Source organism: Phoenix dactylifera, chromosome 17 (genome assembly GCF_009389715.1).
Source record: "Phoenix dactylifera cultivar Barhee BC4 chromosome 17, palm_55x_up_171113_PBpolish2nd_filt_p, whole genome shotgun sequence".
In the NCBI taxonomy this organism is placed as follows: domain Eukaryota; kingdom Viridiplantae; phylum Streptophyta; class Magnoliopsida; order Arecales; family Arecaceae; genus Phoenix; species Phoenix dactylifera.
The window spans coordinates 7,291,778-7,301,458 of record NC_052408.1 but is presented as its reverse complement, the minus strand read 5'-3'; the positions used below and the strand labels follow the sequence as shown (position 1 = coordinate 7,301,458).

General features: G+C 39.8%; 1 pseudogene; it reads right to left on the bottom strand.

The window, feature by feature from the left end:
• Nucleotides 1-1,926: 1,926 nt before the first annotated feature.
• On the bottom strand, nt 1,927-2,026 carry LOC120104360 (annotated as a pseudogene).
• Between the last annotated feature and the right edge of the window lie 7,655 nt (nt 2,027-9,681).

Sequence of the window (9,681 nt, the reverse complement as noted above, 5' to 3'; positions counted from 1 at the left end):
TATTGTCAAGGGGGATTCCGGATCCCTAACCATCTCTTTATTATCGAACTTAATCTATTAATTAGTTTCTCTAAACTTCAAAACATCATCTTAATCCACATATTTATTGAATTAATTAATCTAAAATTATACTAAATAATCTCATATATATTTCGTTCCCTGAGGATTCGACCTCGGACTTCCGAGAATTTACTACTTGTGCGATTCTCCTGCACTTGGGAGATTAGTTTCGCGAAAGCATTTTTGCAAGCGCGTCAAGTTTTTGGTGCCGTTGCCGGGGAATGGCTGAGTTATTAGTATAACTTTAGATTTAATTAGTACTTTAGTAGTAAGTCTTTTTCTTTCGGAAAAAAAAAATCTTTACTGCTGTTTTTTTTAATAACCTGCACAGTCTGCATCAAACTCTGATATCTGATTGAACTCAAATTTGGTTGTCAGGTGCAGGACATGTGTTTCTTTCATCTGAACGGTCTGATTGACATTCCGAAACTTTTAAGACCATTAGATTAATACGAAACCTTGCTACTTTTTGTTTTGAATTTTCTGCATTTAATTGTTTTAGAATCAGAATTTTATTGTTATCATATCTCATTAACCCTTGTTGCTAATTGAAAATTAAAAAAAAAAAAACTTTAAGAACAGATCGAGGGTGATTATTCAAAAATTAAAAAAAAAGGAGAAAAAACCTAAAATTTCAAATTTCAAATTTCAAATTTCAGAATTCAAATTTCAAACTTCAACTCATAAATTTTTTTTAAAAAAATAATTTGCTTGATCACCTATTCAATGAAATTTAATGTCATGTCATAAAATATTAAAAAAAAAATCTCTTGATTGTTGCATATAGTATAAGGCATCAGTATAAAATATTCTAAGGGCTGAACCCGTTTAAAAAGATAAGGTCGGGATTTCATCACTCGTCCTTAGCCCAAAAATCACCCCAGTGTATAAATATCCTAAGCTTAACTAAAATCAACGAGACGTTGGCCCCTAAGGACATTCGAGCTCAATAGGACGAAGACCACCGAAAGTTGCACCAATTTCGCTCTGTGGCTTAGTTGATGTCTAGGCAAGCTTTGTCCCTATAAGGGAGACAGTTCATCTGTTCGAGGCAAGTGGGTTTTAAGTGGGACCTTTGCGAACGCATCGTGACCCCTCCACTTACCTGGGAGCTTACCTGGTCAACTCGGTTCATTAGACCGGATTGGAGGCTTAGGTGCCCTCTTCAAACCAGTTAGGAGCTATCTAGAAATTTAAGAAAAACATTAGAAATTGAGGTGTAATATTTTGTTGCATGTTTGATTGTGAATAGATTTTTATTTTTGGATGTCGTTTTAGGGTATCTTTAGTTGGTACTTATATTTATTTATTAAAAAAAAAGAAAGAAAAATATTTTGCATGCTAAAGTGGAATAGGGACGACACCGGTCGATTAAGTCGTACAACTTTAGATCATCCCTTAGGACACATCCTTGAAATTCCTTCGTAGTATCTCACACCTTGTGAGATGGCAAATTTTCTGATGATGTAGGAAGTCACCATGGTGATGAAGGTAGACCCCCAGTTATGACACTTCGACAATACTTACATCCCACTAGGACTAGTCAACCTTCATGCATGATTATTCCTGAAAATGTAGGACACTTGGAAATCAAACCAGGAGTAATTCAATTGCTGCCCAAGTATCATAGGATGGAATCCGAGAACCCTTATCTTCATCTTAAGGATTTTGAGAAAATTAGCATCACATTTAGAGTGCCAAATGTATCGGAAGACGTCCTTAAATTGACCTTGTTTCCTTTTTTCTTAAAGGATAAAGCCAAAACATGGCTGAACTCCTTGAGACCTAGATCGCTAGGAACATGGCATGATATGCAAAGAGAATTCCTGAAAAAATTCTTTCCCGCACAAAGGACTAACTTTTTGAAAAGGCATATTAGCAATTTCTAACAAAAAGACCATGAAACATTTTATGAATGCTGGGAGAGATTTAAAGATTTGCTTCTCTCTTGTCCTCATCATGGATTTGAAACGTGGAGAACCATTAGTTTCTTTTACGAAGGGTTGTCTCCACAGTTAAAACAATTTATAGAGACTATGTGCAATGATCTATTTTTGGAAAAGCAACCCGATGAGGCATGGGACTGTTTAGATTCTCTCGCAGAGACTGCACAATTATGGGATACAGGGGATAGAGTGAATAAATCTTTACCTAAGCCTACTAGCGTTGGACAGGGGGGCCTTTACAATCTTAGTACTCAGGATGATATTCAGGCTAAAATGGCAGCCCTTACTAGGAAGGTAGAGGAAATTGAACTTAGAAGGATTGAACCCGTCAAGACCGTAGAACATAACAGCAAGTGTTGTAGGATTTGTGAGATGCCTGGCCATCTCACCACTGATTGCCCTACAATATCCGCATTCAAAGAAGTCTTGCACGATCAGGCCAATGTTATGAATACCTATCAAAAAACTTTCAATAATCCTTTTTCGGGTACTTACAACCCTGGATGGAAGAACCATCCAAATTTCAGGTGGAGGAATGACCAACCTCAACAAGTATATAACCCAACTCCTCCACCTCCGCAACCTCATTATGCACACGCACCCCCTCAAAAATCCAGTCTCGAAGAAACTTTGCAATCTTTCATGCAAGGTCAAGCTAAAATCAATGATGAAATAAGAAATCAACTGACAACACTGACCACTGCTTCAAGTTCTCAAGAGAAGGGTAAGCTTCCAGCTCAACCACAACCCAACCCTCAAGTCTACGGTGGTAGCAATGCATCATCTTCAACTTCACATAAAGAACAAGCGAAGAGTATAATAACTTTGCGAAGTGGTAAGGTTATTGACCGACCAATCCCAGAACAAACTCAAGCCATACCTGATTCTGACCCTCCCAAGACAAAAGAAAAGGATACCGAAGAAACCGAAGCACCAACATCTACTGAAAAAATCAAATGTCCTTTTCCTGCACCATTTTCACAAAGACTAAAGCCCTTGCAAAAGCTTGAACCAAACTCTGAAATTCTTGAGCTTTTTAAGCAAGTAAAAATTAATATACCTCTTCTTGATGCAATCAAACAAGTGCCTTCATATGCAAAATTTTTGAAGAATTTGTGCACTGTCAAGCGACGATTAAATGTCAAGAAGAAGGCATTTTTGGCTGAAAATGTAAGTGCGATTTTACAGCATAACATTCTCCCTAAATATAAGGATACAGGTTGCCCAACTATCTCGTGAATCATTAGCAATTTTAGGATTGAGCGAGCATTGCTAGACTTGGGAGCGAGTGTAAACTTGTTGCCATATACGGTATATGAGCAACTCGGTTTGGGTGAGTTGAAGCCAACAACTGTCACCTTACAATTAGCTGACAGGTCAGTGAAGGTTCCTAGAGGGATTATCGAAGATGTGTTGGTCCAAGTGGACAAGTTCTATTTTCCTATTGACTTTATCGTACTGGACACACATCCGGCTTCCAATTCACCAATTCAGATTCCGGTCATTTTAGGACGTCCATTTCTTGCAACTTCTAATGCATTGATCAATTGTAGGAATGGTGTCATGAAGCTTTCTTTTAGCAATATGACCTTGAAACTGAACGTCTTTAGTATAGGTAAACAACCCAGTGATCATGAAGAAAGTAAAGAAGTTGAATGGGTTGAAACCATTACAGAAGAATATTTGTTAAAAGAAACATTTACTGAATCGGCCGATAATGGTTTAATAGATTGGTGTTCTGAAGGTACTGCTAATGATGTGGTCCCACCTGGTTTAGATAATTCGGATGTTATGATGGTCAATGGGTGGAGACCGAGAATAGAGGAATTTGAACAGTTGCCACCTCGAGAAACAAAGATAGTACCATCCCATGAACAAACACCTAAGCTCGAGTTGAAACCTTTACCGAAGGAACTTAAGTATGCCTTTCTTGGACCCGAAGATACTTTTTCTATAATCATCTCATCTGATCTTGATCATGCTCAAGAAAAAAAATTACTAGGTGTTCTAAAGAATCATAAGGGAGCTTTAGGGTGGTCTATTGCCGACTTGAAGGGGATTAGCCCTTCAATTTGCACGCACCGGATATATTTGGAGGACAATGCCAAAACCACAAGGCAAATGCAACGCAGGTTGAATCCTACGATGAGAGATGTGGTTAAAGCAGAAGTCCTCAAGTTGCTTGACGTGGGTATTATTTACCCAATTTCCGACAGCAAGTGGGTAAGTCCTACTCAAGTCGTTCCTAAGAAGTCGGGTCTGACGGTAGTCAAAAATGAGCAGGGTGAACTAGTTCCAACTCGTGTTCCGACGAGTTGGCGCATGTGTGGTGACTACCGAAATTGAATTTGGTCACTAGGAAGGATCACTTTCCTCTACCCTTCCTAGACCAAGTTTTGGAAAGAGTTGCAGGACACAAATTTTATTGTTTTCTCGATGGCTATTCCGGGTACTACCGAATCGAAATTTCACCTGAGGATCAAGAGAAGACTACCTTCACTTGTCCTTTTGGCACATTCGCTTTCCGTCGGATGCCATTCGGGTTGTGTAATGCACCTGCAACATTCCAAAGGTGTATGCTCAGCATTTTTGAAGAAATGAACGAGAAATTTTTAGAAGTGTTTATGGATGATTTCTCTATTTTTGGCGATTCTTTTGATGATTGTTTATTACATTTACAAGCAGTCTTAGCTCGATGCATGAAAAAGAATCTGATACTAAATTGGGAGAAATGCCACTTCATGGTGCCAAAGAGAATTGTCCTAGGACATATTGTTTCATCGAAGGGCATGGAAGTTGATAGAGCCAAGATTGACTTAATCGCTAAGCTACCTGCACCCAAGACGGTTAGAGATGTTAGATCATTTTTGGGTCACGCAGGATTTTATAGGAGGTTCATCAAGGACTTTAGTGTCATAGCTCGACCATTATGTAACCTCTTATCCTTTGATACACCGTTCAATTGGACTGAAACCTGTCAAGAGGCATTCGAAAAATTGAAGTCTATGCTTAGCACTGCACCCATCGTGCAACCACCCGATTGGTCATTACCTTTTGAGATCATGTGCGATGCTAGCGACTATGCGATAGGAGCTGTCCTAGGACAACGCAAGGATAATAAGCCATATGTCATTTACTATGCAAGCAAAACCTTAAACGATGCTCAAATAAATTACATCACCACCGAGAAGGAATTGCTTGCAGTAGTATTTGCATTAGATAAATTTCGCTCTTATATCCTTGGTGCTCCTATTGTTATCTTCACGGACCATGCAACGCTAAAATATTTACTGGATAAGAAAGAGGCCAAACTATGCTTAATATGATAGATACTTCTACTTCAAGAATTTGACATCACTATCAAAGATAAAAAGGAAGTAGAGAATGTGGTTGCTGACCATCTATCACGGCTAGTTGTTCATGATTTGGTACCACAGTTGCCCATCAAGGACTCGTTCCCTGAAGAACAGTTGTTTGCACTTTCTACTATGCCATGGTATGCTGATATTGTAAACTTTCTTGTCACGAACCGGATGCCGGAGCATTGGGGATCGAATGATAAGAATAATTTCTTGCGTGAAGTAAGGAGTTATTATTATGATGCCCCTTATTTGTTCAAGTATTGCAATGATCAAATCTTTAGAAGATGTATTCCCGATCATGAGATACAAAGTGTACTCTCTTTTTGTCATGCCAGTGCTTGTGGAGGACACTTTGCATCCAAGAAAACGGCAGCTAAGGTGTTGCAATGTGGTTTTTATTGGCCTACACTATTTAAAGATGCCCACGAGTTCTGCAGGACATGTGACCAATGTCAACGTATTGGGAGTCTAACTCGTAGGCAAATGATGCCTCTTCAGCCCATTACTGCTATTGAAATTTTTGACATGTGGGGCATCGATTTTATGGGCCCATTCCCACCATCTTTTGGATATGAGTACATTTTAGTTGGTGTTGAGTATGTGTCCAAATGGATAGAAGCTGTGCCTTGTCGAACAAATGACCACAAACCAGTTTTAAAATTTCTTAAAGAAAACATATTTTCTAGATTTGGGATGCCCAAGGTTATAATTAGTGATGGGGGAAAACATTTCTGTAACAAACCTTTTGAGATCCTATTACGAAAGTACGGTATCACTCATAGAATTGCAACTCCTTATCACCCGCAGACTAGTGGCCAAGTAGAGTTAGCCAATCGGGAGATTAAACGAATTTTAGAGAAAACGGTGAATCCATCACGCAAAGACTGGTCTTTAAAACTTTCTAACGCATTGTGGGCTTACCGTACTGCTTATAAAACTATTCTTGGTATGTCCCCGTATCGGCTAGTTTATGGAAAAGCATGTCATCTACTTGTTGAAATAGAGCATAAATCGTATTGGGCCATTAAAAAATTAAACTTTGAACTATCAGATGCTGGTTTCGCTAGAAAATTACAATTAAGTGAGTTGAATGAAATTCGTTGGGATGCGTATGACAATGCTAGACTTTGTAAAGAACGAATGAAAATTAGGCATGATAAATCAATTCTAAGAAAATCTTTTGAACCTGCACAAAAAGTTCTTTGTTATGACTCTCGCTTACATCTGTTTCCTGAAAAGTTACGATCAAGATGGACAGGTCCTTTCATTGTAAAAACTATTTTTCCACACGGGGCAATTGAAATTGAGAATCCACGGGATGGCAAAATTTTTAAGGTAAATGGACACAGATTAAAACCTTTTCTTGAGAATTTTGCAAATGAAGATGACTCATTTTCCTTGGGGGAGCCTTCTTATGACTAAGCTTGATGACAAAGGTATGTGTATATTAGTTAGAATTTTTTTCTTTTATTTTTAGTTTTCTTCTTATTTTGTAGGTCTTCTTTTCTGGATATCAACAGCTCAAGGTATTCTTCTTCTCTCCAATATTATTTTCTCTATTGTCTCTCATATATAGTTTTCTTGCATCTTTTACATTGAGGACAATGCAATGTTTAAGTTGGGGGGAGGGAACTATTTTGCCAAAAAAAAAAAAAACTTATTTTTGCATTTGATTTATTCTATTACTTTCTTTTCTGAGCAAATGCACATGCATTTTCATATTAAGTTTGTGCAACTATTAAGGCAAGGAACACATGCATACTATGACTGATCAGAGACCTATTATTAGATCCCCACACGTGTACTTAATGACAATAGGAAGGCCTCAGGAGTTCATATTTGTTAACTGCATTTTTGTTAGCCTTATCCGTAAAAGAAGTATGAGTATCCTTGTTCGTACCATAAGGTTCAGGATTTGGTTTTCACATAAAGATAGAGGTTGAATATCCCGACTAGATTACTTAGGTGCCTTATGATCCGACCTTGGTTGACCTATAGTCACGATGCAGTCACATATATAATAAAAATATTTATATGTTCAGTCTACCATCTCTTTTCTTGCATAATTATTATTCAAAAAAAAAAAACTTATGATGACAAGTCTGGCCTTGTGGCGTAGTCTGGTTCGAGTAATTAAGTCCGAGGGGTGTTTCACCTAATGTCTTGAGCCAACTGGATCGGGGGTCATTGACTGAAACCTCGCTACATGGACCTTACTAGAGCCTAATGGGGTTGGATAGCTATAGTTGTCATGTGTATTGAAAAAAAAAATGAAATAAAAATAAGCATGAATGAGTTGGTTAGGCTGAACCTAGTGACATGTGGTAATGGCTGGTTTGACTCCATTGTATTGGACCTCCGTGTACCTGGGTTGTTTAGTTGGGATTGATAGCTCTTTCTTTATATGCAAACCATTCTTGATAAATTTAGACAACATGTGATATTTTGAAAATTTGATGGATCAGTTTCTAACAAATTGTAGAAAACACTTTTGAACTTGAGTAGTGCCCCTAAAACTCAGGCGGTGCCCTGTTGTGGTGGAGGTATTAGTATTCTGAGAAAGTCATGCGATTTGATGCACACTACACTTTTATATTTCCTTGCTTTGACAGTTGCCATGCTTGAAAATATATATCAATTAATTACATGTGTATTAGCTTAAGATATATTTCATATTTCTATTAGAATCTCATGTCATATCATTCATGATGTTTGTGGGTAGCATCCCTGAAAACCCTCACGAGACAACACTCGTCCACTAGGGTAACCTAGGGGTTTAACGGCTTGTTGCACGTGCAAAATGCAATCGTGATTCCTACGAAAGTGAGTACTTATCTTAATTTTATGCAATTAGTTCTAATAAAACATCAAAGGATCAACCAACACTTTTTGTACTCTCATATTATTGTTTACTCTGAATTGCTAGAGACTAGCAATAAGCTAGTTGGGGGTGTGATGAGAGCACAAAAGTTCGATCTAAGTACCAATTAACTTAGCCTAATGCTAGCAAAATAATGATAAATAATAGGTGTTAACATTTGCATGATTAAATATTTTATCCTTAGCACTTATTATAATTTTTATCATTATTTCATATAAATTCATCTTAAAACAATGCATCTTCCTAACTGCAGAACAGAGTCCATGATTCTTCTTCCGCGCACCCGAGCAACTTTCCATATTCCGCGATGCATCCCAAGCGCCAGCATTAGTTGTTTTCCATCTTCACCGTCTACGTTCACATCACATCACCAGCCGTCCACCTGCATCTCAGGCATCGCGTCCCAGCATGCGTCGCGTCCCAGCATGCGTGATCTAATCTTCCGCATCCAGCTTCTCCAAGCGTCCGTGTGCAGCCAACAACAGCGATCCGTCCGCGTGCGATCCAACTTCTCCCAGTCCATTCCGCATCCGTTTGCGAATCTCCCGAGCCCCAGCATCCCGCGATTTCCGCATCTTTGATCAGCTAGCATCCGGGCGTCTTCCAGATCTGCATCTCAGCTCCCACCAAAGGTCACACGCGTTCTTCCGCGAGCCATCCACGGTTCAGATCTCCCAAGCTACCACCGAGCGTCCTCGTTCCAGCTCTCCCGAGATCCCAACTTCTGTGATCAGCTCCCAACGTCCGCGTGCATCCCGCGAAGATCCCGCATCCACAGCCTCATCCATCCTTTTCCAGCATCTTGCGAGGCATCATCCAAGTCTCATCCCATGCGATCCAGCCGTCCACGGTTCAGCTCCCAGGCATATCAACCGATCCCAAGCATCTCCACATTTCAGCATCCTCAGATTCCTTCCGAGATTGCGAAGCTTCCCAGCGTCCGCATCCCGGTGATCCGCGTCCGGGTATCTCGCAGCTGGCTAGGATGCTCCTCACGAACGCACATCTCGTCCGAATCTCATCCTGCAGCCAGTTTCCGAATTCATACCATCCAGCCGTCCACGCGTTCATCCAGCCGTTCGCAAGCACCTCCCAGCGTCCGTGAGCCAGCTCTCCCGAGTTCCCAGCTCCCGTGATCACGATCCTTCTGGAGTCAGCATCCCGCATGATTAGGGGATCCATCGGGAGATATAGGAGGGACCTCTCGGCTGGGAAGAAAAGGGGGGCTCTCATTTGAAAACAAAGAAAAAAACAGAGGAGGAGAGAAACAGGGGAGGCCCTGTTTCCGAAAATAAAAAGAAAAAAAAAGGGAACAGGAACGGCGGAGAATTTTCATGTTGATGGCCGGCTAATCCCTTTGGTCTAGGGTCATGGGAGAACCCTTGACTTGTTACTTTCTTGGAGTAAACTCTAAACTATTGTTCTTTTCAAT